Genomic DNA, 14,496 nt, shown 5'->3' on the forward strand with positions numbered 1-14,496 from the left:
GGGCCGGGCGCGATGGCTCACCCCTATAATCCCAGCACTTTGGTAGGCTGAGGTGGGAGGATTGCTTGAGCCCAGGAGTTCGAGACCAGCCTGGGCAACATAGCGAAACCTTGTCTCTACAAAAAATACAAAAATTAGCCGGGCATGGCGGTGCATGCCTGTAGTCTCAGCTACTTGGAAGTCTGAGATGGGAGGATCACTTGAACCCGGCTGTGCAGCTGCAGTGAGCCAAGATTGCACCACAACACTCCAGACTGGGCAACGGGAGTGAGACCCTGTCTCAAAAGAAAAAAAAAAAGACATTAAGAGTGGGAATTTGTCTACACAAGGATGGTACATGTAAGCACCTCCAGGAAGCTTCTCCTAACTCCAGTCTGGTTTAGAATTCCCTGTGTTTAGCACTGCACCCTGCGCTTCCTCCATCGCTGTGCCGAGACTGTCCCTGTCCCGTAGCAAGTCTGTGTCCTCCGCGGAATGGTGAACTAGCTCCATGAGGCCAGTGATGGTCTCTAGTCACTGCTGTACACTTAATCTGACCCCGTGAATGCTGTCCACCTAAAAAGAAAGCGGGCACCCAAAGACAAACTCCACCCAATTCGGCATTGTGTTCCATGGACTCGTCTTGAGGTGCACAAGCCCAAGACATACCCTGATTAGATACTCTCCAGCAAGTGCCCAGAGTAGGTCCTTTATAGGCTGTCTCTGTGGTGTCGAGGCCACATGCCACCCGTGAGTAGGAGTCTGTGAGGGACTCATGCTGGAAGGACAGGCAGGGGTCCTGATTCCTAAGGAGGTCAGCCCATGGGGTGGAATGGCAAACATATATTTAAGAAAATTAAACTTTATTCTACTTTATAAAATGAGAAATTGGAAACTGAAACTCTTCTGTGCTTCAAAACGTTCCTGATGTCACCCATCTTTGGCGAAGAGAGTTGAGTTCTTTTATTTTCTTTTTTTTCTAAGATGGGGTCTCACTCTGTCACCCAGGTTGGAGTTTAGTGGGGTGATCTCAGCTCACTGCAACTTCCGCCTCGCAGGCTCAGCCAATCCTCCCACTTCAGCCTTCTGAGTAGCTGGGGCCACAGGTGCACACTGTGCCTGGCCCAAGTTCTCTTTTTTAAAAGTATTTTTTATATTGGGCTGGGCATGGTGGCTCATGCCTGTAAGCCCAGCACTTTGGGAGGCCAAGGCGGGTAGATCATGAGGTCAGGAGTTCAAGACCAGACTGACCGATATGGTGAAACCCTGTCTCTCCTAAAAATACAGAAAATTAGCCAGGCGCAGTGGCAGTTGCCTGTAATCCCAGCTGCTTGGGAGGCTGAGGCAGGAGAATTGCTGGGCAGCAAAGGTTGCAGTGAGCTGAGATCGCACCACTGCACTCCACCCTGGGTGACAGAGTGAGGCTATCTCAAAAATAAAATAAAATAAAATAAAATAAAACTATTTTTTATGTTGAATAGAGACAGGATCTCGTTATGTTGCCCAGGCTGGTCTTGAACCCCTGGTCTCAAGCAATCCTCCCACCTAAGCCTCCCAAAGTGCTGGGATTAGAGGTGTGAGCCATGATGCGCGGCCAAGTTCACTTTAAGTTGGAACATTTCTTAGCTGTCAGCCTATTACCCAGCTGTCATTCTCGATTAGTTTGGCTGACAGGTTTTCTGTGATATTTTTATTAAAAAGTAGTGGCCTGAGAATCCAGCGAGTAAAATTCTAGTGTTGGCTCTGTCAACAAGCTGTGCGGTCTTAGGCAGGTCAAGCTCTGGGCTCCCCTTTCTGTAAAATGAAAGGCATGATCTCAGGTTTCTTCTAGTTCCAAAATTCTGTCATTCTAGTACAATAGTCCCCCTTGTCTATGGGCGATATGTCCTGAGACACCCAGTGGATGCCTGAGACAGTGAATAGAAATGAATCCTATATATACTGTATTTTTTCCTATATTTATATTCCTATGATAAAGTTTAATTTATAAATTAAGCACAGTATGAGATTAACAACAAAAACTAATAATAAAATAGAACAATTACAACAATATGCAAGCCTCACTACTCTTGCACATTGGGGCCACTATAAAATAAAATGAGGGTTACTTGAACACAAGCACTGTGATACTGTGACGGTCCATCTGATAACCTGGCGGGCTACTAAGTGGCTCACAGGCAGGGAGTATAGACAGCGTGAATACGTTAGACAAGCAGAGGGTTCACGTTCCAGGTGGGATGAAGCAGGACAGCATGAGATCTTATCACAGTACTCACAATGGTGTGCAATTTAAAACTTACCAATTGCTCATTTCTGGGATTTTCCATTCAATACTTTTGGGCAGCAATTGATTGCTGAAAGCAATACCTCAGATAAGGGGGGATGACTGTGAGTGATCCATTACAAGGCTTCTTGTTGTTACCACACAGTATAGCGTAGTCAATATTTGCAGAGTTTTGTGTTTGTTTGTTTGTTTGTTTTTTGAGATGGAGTCTTGCTCTTTTCGCCCAGGCTGGTGTGCAATGGCGCGATCTTGGCTCACTGCAACCTCCGCCTCCCGGACTCAAGCAATTCTCCTGCCTCAGCCTCTACACTCCAGCCTGGGCGACAGAGTAACTGGGATTACAGGCGCCCACCACCACGCCTGGCTAATTTTTATATTTTAATAGGGATGGGGTTTCACTATGTTGGCCAGGCTGGTCTCAAACTCCTGACCTCAGGTGATCCACCTGCCTTGGCCTCCCAAAGTGCTGGGATTACAAGCGTGAGCCACAACACCCGGCCTGTTTGTTTGTTTTAATTTCACTTTGCTACTCTCCCCACCTGGCCATATAGGATGTTTTTCTTTTCGTTTTAGAAGAAACTGTTTTTCTTACATAGTGTATTGGTAATCTATAGCTGCATGACATATTACATTAAAATTCAGCAGTTTAAAATAATAAACATGACCTGGCCCAGTAGCTCCTGCCTGTAATCCCAACACTTCGGGCTGAGGCAGGAAGATCACTTGAGGCTAGGAGTTCAAGACCAGCCTGGGCGACAGAGCAAGACCCTGTCCCTAAAAAATAAATAAATAAAATGAAAAACAACAAATATGAATTATCTCACATGGTTTCTGAGAACGAAGAATCCTGGAGGAGCTTAACTAGCTTTCTCTGGCTCAAGACATGTGAAGTTATTGGCTGAGGCTGCAGTATTGGGAAAACTTCCCTGGGGCTGGAGCTTTCCCTTCTAAGCACAGGCTGCTGGCAGAGGCTTTAGCTTCTTACCATGTGGGTCTCTCAACAGGGCTGCTAATGACACAGTTTCTCCCAGAGAGAAAGAGAGAGAGAGAACAATGAGGCATGCCACAGTTTTGTAAAAACCTGATCACAGGAGTGACAATCTATCACTTCTGTCAAATTCTATTATCTATAAGAAACTCCCTAAGTCCAGTCCACACTCAAGCGGAGAGGAATTAGCTCCACATTTTGAACGGAGGAGTTTCGAGGAATTTGTGGATCTGTCTTTAAAATCATCATAGTTGACTAAATAGATGGGGAAGGGGTACAGTTTATAAAAACAAACTCTTCATGAAGTCAAATATGACATTTCATTCTCTTAGAAAAAAATTTTTTTTTTTTATGCCAGGCATAGTGACTCACGCCTGTAATCCCAGCACTTTGGGAGGCCGAGGCAGGTGAATCACTTGAGGTCAGGAGTTTGAGACCACCCTGGCCAACATGGTGAAACCCCATCTCTACTAAAAATACAAAAATTAGCTGGGTGTGGTGGCACACACCTGTAATCCCAGCTACTTGGGAGGCTGAGGCAGGAGACTTGCTTGAGCCCAGGAAGCAGAGGTTGCAGTGAGCCGAGATCACGCCACTGCACTCCAGCCTGTGTGACAGGGTAAGACTCCATCTAAAAAAAAAAAAAAAACCATGGCACGGTCATGGCTCATTGCAGCTTTGACCTCCCAGGCTCAGGTGATTTCCCACCTCAGCCTCCTGAGTAGCTGGGATTACAGGCACATACCACCATGCCCAGCTATTTTTTGTATTTTTAGTAGAGATGGGGTTTTGCTATGTTACTCAGGCTGGTCTCAAACTCCTGGACTGAAGCAATCCACCCGCCTTGGCCTCCCAGAGTGCTGGGATTACAGGTGTGGGTCTCTGCACCCAGCTGTTCTTAGAAAATTTTTAATATGACTTGTTATGAACCACACTCATACTCTTCTCAAATTTGACTACGGAGTTATCTTTATTTTGAGACCAAACTTGGAATTACCAAAAACTTTATGACAAACAGAATTGTTCTTACTTTCAAATAAACATACATGAAAGAGCATTCATGATTGCTTAATTTAGTTATCAGTTTAAACTAATAGTCATAATACACAATCTTTCTGCCTCTAGACTTCTAGGAGAGGGGGAAAAAAACACTACCAAAAAAGAATACTTGCCAATCTAACATGAATAATTTGGGGTTTTAATTGCTAATTTAGGCCAGGCACGGTGGCTCACACCTGTAATCCCAACACTTGTGGGAAGCCGAGGTGGGCGGATCACCTGAGGTAGGGAGTTCAAGACCAGCCTGACCAACATGGAGAAACCCCGTCTCTACTAAAATTACAAAATTAGCCAGGCATGGTGGCACATGCCCGTAATCCCAGCTACTCGGAAGGCTGAGGCAGGAAAATCACTTGAACTCCGGATGCTGAGGTTGTGGTGAGCCAAGATCGCAACATTGCACTCTAGCCTGGGCAACAAGAGCGAAACACCATCTCAAAAAAAAAAAAATTGCTAATTTACTTTTGTTAATATATAATGGGCAGTAAAATGGTTAATTGCTACTCTTATCAATGTCTGTTCTTTCAGGAAGGTTTGCTGAAAGGTGGAAATACTACTATTAGCCATGAGGCTTTTGTTTGCTCTGGGATTAGTAAGGTAAAGAGAACCAAAGGCTGGTTGTAGAATCTGTGTAATATTATATATTATCCTAATATATCATTAGATGAAGGCTCTGCTAAATCTTTTTAAAAGACGCCAAAGTCTCTTGTTTAACTTTGCTTTTAAACACTATCTTACAATGTCATAAATCTATTATATATATGTATATGTATGTGTGTGTATATATATACATATATATATTTTTTTTAATTTTTGAGACAGAGTCTCACTCTGTTGCCCAGGCTGGAGTCAGTGGCGCAATCTCAGCTCACTGCAACCTCTGCCTCCTGCGTTCAAGCGATTCTCCTACCTCAGCCTCCCAAGGAGCTGGGATTACAGGCACGTGCCACCACGCCTGGCTAATTTTTGTATTTTTAGTAGAGAGAAGGTTTCACCATGTTGGTCAGGCTGATCTTGAACTCCCGACCTCGTGATCTGCACCCAGCCAATTTATTACATTTTTTATCAAGGCAACAATAGAGGTACAAGATCTTCATTTAGATGTTATAAACCTCAGATGCTGCTTACGTCTTGCTTTCCTTTGTAAAGAAATTAATGGCGTGAACCCGGGAGGCGGAGCTTGCAGTGAGCCGAGATCGCATCACTGCGCTCCAGCCTGGGCTACGGAGTGAGACTGCGTCTCAAAAAAAAAAAAAAAAAGAAATTACTGTTTTTGTTTCTCGGACTGGGCATGGTGACTCACGCCTGTAATCCCAGCAGTTTGGGAGGCTAAGGCGGGTGGATCACGAGGTCAGGAGTTTGTAGGTCAGCCTGGCCAACATGGTGAAACCTCGCGTCTCTACTAAAAATACAAAAATTAGCTCGGCATGGTGGCACGTGCCTGTAATCCTACCTACTCGGGAGCTGAGGCAGGAGAATCGCTTGAAAACGGAAGGCGGAAGTTGCAGTGTGCCGAGATCACACCACTGCACTCCAGCCTGGGTAAAAGAGTGAAAATCCATCTCAAAAAAAAGAAAAAGAAAAAGAAAAGAAATTACTGTTTTCGTTTCTCTACATTTTCTCTGCCATCGCTGCAGAGAACTACTCTCAGTACTTCCTGCTTTTTAAGACCCAACCGGAGCTTTTCTCTTCACTACATCTAGTGCCAAATTACAGAATATTGTCCTGCATATGTATTTTTGTTGTTTAAAAAATGATGCTCTGTGAGGGCAGAAAAAAAGAATAATTCCAGACCCACATCTTCTTCTGCACGGAGGGTCCATGGGCCTCATTTATTCCCGGCTGAAATCCTTGCTGAGGTGGGAAGCCAGAGCCTCCAAAGGCAGTCAGTTCCATTTTTGGGGTTCAATTATTGTTTGCTTGTTTGTTTGTTTGTTTGTTTTAGAGACAGAGTCTCGCTCTGTCATCCAGGCCGGAGTTCAGTGACGCAATCATAACCCATTGCAGCCTTGAACTCTTAGGCTCCAGCAATCTTCCTGTCTCAGCCTCCCAAGGCACGCACCATCATGCCTGGCTAACAGACCAAGTTCTGCCCCTGGACTGGCATGTACTGGTCCAACTTCAATCCTAGCTAATTTTAAATTGTTTTGTAGAAACGGGGTCTTTTCATGTTGCCCAGGCTGGTCTTGAACACCTGGGCTCAAGTGGTCCTCCTGCCTTAGCCTCCCAAATTGCTTGGGTTACAAGCATGAGCTACTGTGCTTAGCTCCATTATTGTTTTGTTTTATTTATTTATTTATTTATTTATTTATTTATTTATTTATTTATATTTTTCGAGATGGAGTCTCACTCTGTCACCCAGACTGGAGTGCAGTGGTGCGATCTTGACTGACTGCAACCTCCACCTCCCAGGTTCAAGCAATTGTCCTGCCTCAGCCTCCCAAGTAGCTGGGATTACAGGCGTGTGCCACCGTGCTTGGATTTTTTTTTTTTTTTTTTGTATTTTTAGTAGAGACAGGGTTTCACCATGCTGGCCAAGCTGGTCTCGAACTCCTGACCTCAGGTGATCTGCCCACCTGGGCCTCCCAAAGTGCTGGGATTACAGGCATGAGCCATCGCACCTGGCCTCCCATTATTGTTTTATACAGCAAATTCGTCTTTAAGTATTCTCATCTATCTCCCTGTTCCTTTAATCAGCTGCATAGTCTCACTTTAAGCCATGCTGCACAGTCTCATTCCTTTTCTCTGCGACTTCAGGGGACTCAAGTATTTTTCTCTTTTCCTTGTTGAACAGTTTTTGTTCTTCCAGTATTCCTTGTATGTTAGGTTTTCTAGATCCTCCCAACCCAGCCCCCTGAATTCTTCAGGTCACCAGTTTTTCTTTTCTTTTCTTTTTTGAGATGGACTTTTGCTCTTGTTGCCCAGGCTGGAGTGTTATGGCATGATCTCTGCTCACCACAACCTCTGCCTCCCGGATTCAAACGATTCTCCTGCCTCAGCCTCCTGAGTAGCTGGAATTACAGGCATCTGCCACCACATCTGGCTAATTTTGTATTTTTAGTAGAGATGGGGTTTCTCCACGTTGATCAGGCTGGTCTTGAACTCCCGACCTCAGGTGATCCTCCCACCTCGGCCTCCCAAAGTGATGGGATTACAGGAGTGAGCCAGTGCACCTGGCCAGGTCACCAGTTTTTCAATAGTTATCTTCTGAGAATCCCATTCCCAGCTAAGAGTTTGGTCAGAGAGACCCAAGTCTGCCCCTGGACTGGCATGTACTGCTCCACTGAGTGACAATGTCCTTGAATATAAAAGTGAGGCACTAACAGGACACAACCCAAGGCTTGCTGTGTGGATTAAGTGGGATCGTGTGAAGCGTTTAGGCCATCACCTGACATATATTAAACATTTAATAAATGTTAGCCACGTGTGTAATTGAAACATAGAATCCCACTTTTATCAACACAAGGCAAGAAGGAACTGCCACCTCCCTAATCCTGATCAGCAGAATATTTTCAATGAAGCTTAAATCCCTATTAGCTTTCTCAGCACCCTCATTATACATGGCTGACTCATACTGAGATAATCAGAACTCCTAGGGCTGTTTTACATATGCTTCTAGTTACCACATATTCTCATCTGTACTTGCACAGTTCGTTTGTGAGTTTGTTTTGCTGTTGTTCTTGTTATGGTGGGTTTTTTTTTTCTTTTTTCTTTTTTTGGAGACAGGATCTTGATGTATTGCCCAGGCTGGTCTTGAACTCCTGGGCTCAAGTGATCCTCCTGCCTCAGCCGCCCAAATTGCTCAGATCACAGGTGTAAGCCACCATGCACAACTGCGGTGGGTTTTTATTAATTATTTATCTTTATTTGATTCTTTATTATTTTTTTTTTGAGATAGAGTCTTGTTTGGCCGCCCAGGCTGTAGTGCAGAGGCCATTCACAGGCATAATCATAACACACTACATCCTTGAACTCCTGGGCTCAAGTGATCCTCCTGCCTCAGTCTCCTGAGTAGCTGGGACTATAGGTGCACACCACCATGCCTGGATTATCCTTGTTTTATTCTAACATATTAAATGCGGGCTACAGAGATAATTTTGGATTCTATGTGTTCATTATCCTTCTCAGCTGCGTGGAACTATTGAAAAGTCCAGTTGCTGTTTGCATCCCTGCCTCTTAGACTTTGCAAGACATAGCATATTCTTTGCCAAAAAGAACAGCCTCCTTCCTCACAGTTCTATGTGCGGCTGGCCTGGGAGCAGCTGCACGTTCCTAGTGAGCTGTAGGCTTGCCATGCTGCTCCAGGCTTCAGTGAATCCTGGGGTATTCCTCTTCCTTGTGAATGTCAAACAGCAGCTGACCTGCATCCTGGGGTGGGGCACTCTTCACATGTAGTTTGTCCAGTAAAACTGTGAGTTATGTTAATGCCAGTGAATTATCATGCTTCAGGTTACAATACCGGCTACCAGGTTCTGTGCATTAGGCTCACGGGAGAAGGTGATGGAATTGCTCAAGAGGATACATAGGACATTTACCCTCACCCCACCCAGACCCCACTCTTACACTCCATTACACTCAGACTTTCAAAACACATGCTCACTTTCTCCTTGTTAGAAAGACAAAAATGCTTACAGGTTTAAATTTCTATCTAGGCCAGGCAAGGTGGCTCACACCTGTAATCCCAGCACTTTGGGAGGCTGAGGCAAGTGGATCACCTGAGGTCAGGAGTTCAAGACCAACCTGGCCGACATGGTGAAACACTGTCTCTACTAAAAATACAAAAATTACCTGGGCGTGATGGTAGGTACCTGTGATTTCAGCTACTCAGAAGGCTGAGGCAGGAGAATCACTTGAACCCTGGAGGCAGAGGTTGCAGTGAGCCAAGATCGTTCCATTACACTCCAGTCCAGGCAACAAGAGTGAAACTCTGTCTCAAAAAAAAAAATATATATATATATATATATATATAAATGTGTTATCTTGGACAAATGAATGAACGTTTCTGGCAAGAGTAAAATGAGGGAGTTGCAGTGAGGTCACCTCCAGGTGCCCAAGAAGCAGAATTCTGTAGTTTATTCCAGTTCTCTGTTTCCACTGAAAAGTAGTCTTGTGTCAAGATCTCATAGTTCATAGTTTAGGTATGTTCCACAGTCCATAGCACTGGACCAAGGATGAAAAGGTCTCCTGATGATCATGATTTCCAACATGAGCCTGCAGCGAAAATTATCTTGGGCATCTCAACATCTCAAAGTCTTCAATTTTCTGGGGGTAAAATTACCTCTTCTAAAAGTTCTTTGCATAGGGAAAATAATATTTTTTTTTTGAGATGGAATCTCACTCTGTCACCCAGGCTAGAGTGCAGTGGTGGGATCTCAGCTCATTGCAACCTCCGCCTTCTGGGTTCAAGCAATTCCCTGCCTCAGCCTCCCAAGTAGCTGAGATTACAGGTGCCCACCACCACGCCCGGGTAATTTGTTTGTATTTTTAGTAGAGACAGGATTTCACCATCTTGGCCAGGCTGGTCTTGAACTCCTGACCTTGTGATCCACCTGCCTCGGCTTCCAAAGTGCTGGGATTACAGGCGTGAGCCACTGCACCCAGCCAGTGGGAAAATGATTTCTAAAATGATATGCAATCTGAATTCCAGATGTAGATATATTTTTATTGGAATTCCTGACCCATAGGTACTTTATATTAAACATCTTTCACACAAAGTGGCTCCTTTTCCTGAATTTTCTTTATAGGTGGGCAGCACCACCCAAGAATCAAGAGAGCCAAACCAAATGTCTTCCCTCTCTTCTCCTGGGCTCCAGCCCCGTTGTCCATCCTGCTGACCATTTGGTCAACAAATGCTGTTGATACAAGTTACCTTGTATCAGTCAAAACTGCCCTCTCCTTAGCTGGGCGTGGTGGCGGGCACCTGTAATCCCAGCTATTCAGGAGGCTGAGGCAGGAGAATCACTTGAACCCAGGAGGCCGAGGTTGCAGTGAGCCGAGATCACGCCATCGCACTCCAGCCTGGGTGACAGAGCGAGACTCCATCTCAAAAAACAAAACAACAAAACTGCCCCCTTTTTCTGCCTCCCCTGATACTGCCTGTGTCCAGGCCTTTCTCTGTAACCACCTCTGTTTTCTCTCTCAGTCCTCCTGTCCATGGTCTACTGTGAGGCCGGTGCAATCATTTCCGGAATACGATCTGGTCACGAGGCTTCCCTGACAATTCAGAGCTCTCTCCGTGGTGTGACACTCAAGGCCCACAGAATCCAGAGCCTACTGCCCTGCAGCCACAGGTGCTGCTCTTCTTCCACGGGATGCCCAGGGCTTCAGTCCCATTCCTTCTTGTTTCTACTGGCTGACTTCACTGTATCCTTTGAGACTTAGCCAAAGCGTTGCCTCCCTTGAAGAAAGGAAACATCAGGGGTCCTTCCCACGATGTTTTACCATGGTGGATTTAGGTGCCTGTTCGCCCACACGCCCCCTTACTGGACTGTAAGATTCTCGAGTAGAGGAATGGTATCTTTGATGCCAGGGCAGTAGGAGGAATTCCATGAGAGCAGACTACATAAGCACAATTTTGCTGCCTGTACTTTTTTTCTATCGCACAATTCTATTGAAATCTCCTTTCTGGTTTAAATTATGGAGAGAAAATAAATAAACTAAAGATGGTCTGGATGGGAAGAGTTTATCTAAAAAGAATTTTGTCCAAAGCAGTGATGATCCCAAATAAAACTTTCATCTTCTTGAAATTCCTCAGAAAATACTGTATGCAGGGAGAAAGTTTTCTTAAAATGTCCTCATTAGTTAGTTTTCTCAGCAAATATTTACTGAGGGCATACTGTTTGCTAAGCCCTGAAATAAGCGTTGGGTGATGGCATGAAGAGATGAGGCCAAGTCCTTGTCCTTGCAGAGTTTAGAATCTGGTGGGGAATTAAATACTAAAAAACAAAAAGGCTGGAATATGAATCAGCAGTTAATCGACAAAGGCTGGGTGCTGACGTAGACAATAACAGTAGAGCCTATGCAGATGGGGTGGTTTGAGATGGTGTATTAGTCTGTTCTCACATTGCTATTAAAGACATACATACCTGAGGCTGGGCATGGTGGCTCACGCCTATAATCCCAGCACTTTGGAAGGCTGAGGTGGGCGGATCACCTGAGGTAGGGAGTTCAAGACCAGCCTGACCAACATGGAGAAACCCCGTCTCTACTAAAAATACAAAATTAGCCAGGCATGGTGGGGCATGACTGTAATCCCAGCTACTCAGGAGGCTGAGGCAGGAGAATCACTTGAACCCGGGAGGCAGAGGTTGCAGTGAGCCAAGATCGCACCATTGCACTCCAGCCTGGGCAATAAGAGCAAAACTCCATCTCAAAAAAAAAAAAAAAAAAAAAGAAAAAGAAAAAGAAAAGAGGCTGGGCGCGGTGGCTCAAGCCTGTAATCCCAGCACTTTGGGAGGCCAAGGCAGGCGGATCACAAGGTCAGGAGATCGAGACCATCCTGGCTAACACGGTGAAACTGCATCTCTACTAAAAATACAAAAAATCACCCGGGTGTGGTGGCGGGGGCCTGTAGTCCCAGCTACTCTGGAGGGTAAGGCAGGAGAATGGCATGAACCTGGGAGGCGGAGCTTGCAGTGAGCCGAGATCACGCCACTGCACTCCAGCAGCCTGGGCAACAGGGCAAGACTCCGTCTCAAAAAATAAAAAAAAAATAAATAAATAAAACAAAAAATAAAAAGAAAAAAAATGAACAAAAGCTGGGCACGGTGGCTCACGCCTGTAATCCCAGCACTTTGGGAAGTTGAGGTGGGTGGATCACCTGAAGTCAGGAGTTCGAGACCAGCCTACCAACATGGTGAAACCCTGTCTCTACTAAAAACACAAAAAATTAGCTGGGCGTGGTGGCAGGCACCTGTAATCCCAGCTACTGGAGAGGCCGAGGCAGGAGAATTCCTTGAACCCAGGAGGCAGAGGTTTTGGTGAGCTGAGATCACACCATTGCACTCCAGCCTGGGCAACAAGAGCGAAATTCTATCTCAGAAAAAAAAAAAAAAAAAAACAGAAAATGAACAAAAGACATGAAAAGACATTGTGCTGAAGAGGGTATACAGATGACAAATAAACACACATGAAAAGATGTTCAAAATCATTAACCATCAGGGAAATGCAAATTAAACCAGAGTGAGATATCACTACACATCTGTTAGGATATTTAAAGTAAAAAATAGTGACAACACCAAGTGCTGTCAAGAAGGATGCAGAGAAACTGGATCACTCATACACTGATGAGTATTTAACATGGTATATACATATCATGGAATACTACTCAACCATGAAAGGAATAACTATTGATAGTTCATGCAAAACCTTGAATGAATCTGGGGGACAGAAAGCCAATCCCCAAAGGTAACATACTGTATAATTCCATTTTTATAATTTTTTTTTTTTGAGACAGGAGTCTTGCTCCCAGGCTGGAGTGCAGTAGCTTGATCTTGGCTCACTTCAACCTCCATCACCTGGGTTCAAGTGATTCTCCTGCCTCAGACTCCTGAGTAGCTGGGATTAGAGGAGCCTACCACCATGCCTGGCTGATTTTTCTATTTTTAGTGGAGACAGGGTTTCGCCAGGTTGGCCAGGCTGGTCTTGAACTCCTGACCTCAGGTGATCCGCCTGCCTCAGCCTCCCAAAGTGCTGGGATTACAGGCATGAGCCACCACACCCGCTATGTAATCTTGAAATGAAAAAAAGTTTAGAAGGAAAGAGCAGATTAGTGGTTACTCATAATTAGGGTAGGAGATGGGTGTGGTTATACAAGAGCATTAAAAGAAATCCTTGTGATGGAACTCTCTGCACCTTGACTGTGGTGGTGAACACACATAAAATTTATAGCATAAATACACATGCACACAAATAAATATAAGTAAAACTGGGGAAATTTGAAAAGAGTCAGTAGAGTATATCAATGCAGAGATCATACATAGAGAGAGAGAGTGAGAGAGAGAGAGAGAGGCTAGAGTGCAGTGGTGCAATCACAGCTCACTGTAGCCTCAAACTCCTGGGCTCAAGTGATGCTCCCACCTCAGCCTCCAGAGTAGCTGTGACCATAGGCACAAGTTACCCAACTGGGCTACTTAAAAAAAAAATTGGTGCTCACTTTGGCAGCACATATACTAAAATTGGAATGATACATGGCCCTTGTGCAAGAATGACACGTACATTCATGAAGCAGTCCATACATACATATATATATATATATATATATTTATTTTTTATTTTTTTTTTTTTTTTTTTTTTGGAGACGGAGTCTTGCTCTGTCACCCAAGCTGGAGTGCAGTGGTGTGCTCTCGGCTCACTGCAACCTCCGCCTCCCGGGTTCAAGTGATTCTCCTGCCTCAGCCTCCTGAGTAGCTGGGACTACAGGCACACACCACAATGCCTGGCTAATTTTTTGTATTTTAGTAGAGATGGAGTTTCACTGTGTTGCCCAGGCTGGTCGCAAACTCCTGAGGTCAGGCAATCCTCCCGTCTCAGCCTCCCAAAGTGCTGGGATTACAGGCATGAGCCACCACACCTGGCCGGTTTTTGTATTTTTAGTAGAGACGGGATTTCACCATGTTAGCCAGGCTGGTCTTGAACTCCTGACCTTGGGTGATCCACCCACCTTGGCCTCCCAAAGTGTTGGGATTACAGGCATGAGCCACTGTGCCCAACCCATATTGTTTTTTAATTATATTAAAAAAAATCTGTAGAGACAGGGTCTTGCTATGTTGACCAGGGTAGTCTCAAACTCCTGGGCTCAAGCGATCCTCCCTCCTTGGCCCCACAAAGTGATGGGATTACAGGGCTGACCACCACACCCAGCCCAAAGTTGATATCCTGATTGTGATGACATACCACAATTTCACAAGATGTTATTATTGGGCGAAACTGGGTAAAATTGTGAATAGGCTCTTTATTATTTCTTACAACTGCATGTAAATCTATAATTATCTGATTTTCAATTTTTAAATTAAAAAAAACTGGTAAAAAGGGATTTGAGGAAATGATATTAACAAGTATGCCAAAAAATATATAAAAGAAATACAAGAAAAATGAATAAAAAGAAAAAAGAAGAAAAAAATCTCTGAAGAGAATGGGAGTTGAGCGTGGGGGAAGTTAGACTGAAAGCCGGGATACCAGTGAAGAG

The 14,496-nt window shown here is 44.7% G+C and overlaps 1 pseudogene; it reads left to right on the forward strand.

The window, feature by feature from the left end:
• Positions 1-13,456: 13,456 nt before the first annotated feature.
• Positions 13,457-13,550, forward strand: LOC116813965 (U6 spliceosomal RNA; annotated as a pseudogene).
• The last annotated feature ends 946 nt before the right edge of the window (positions 13,551-14,496 follow it).

The sequence above is a fragment of the Hylobates moloch genome, unplaced genomic scaffold (genome assembly GCF_009828535.3).
Source record: "Hylobates moloch isolate HMO894 unplaced genomic scaffold, HMol_V3 SCAFFOLD_9, whole genome shotgun sequence".
NCBI classification, from domain to species: Eukaryota; Metazoa; Chordata; class Mammalia; order Primates; family Hylobatidae; genus Hylobates; species Hylobates moloch.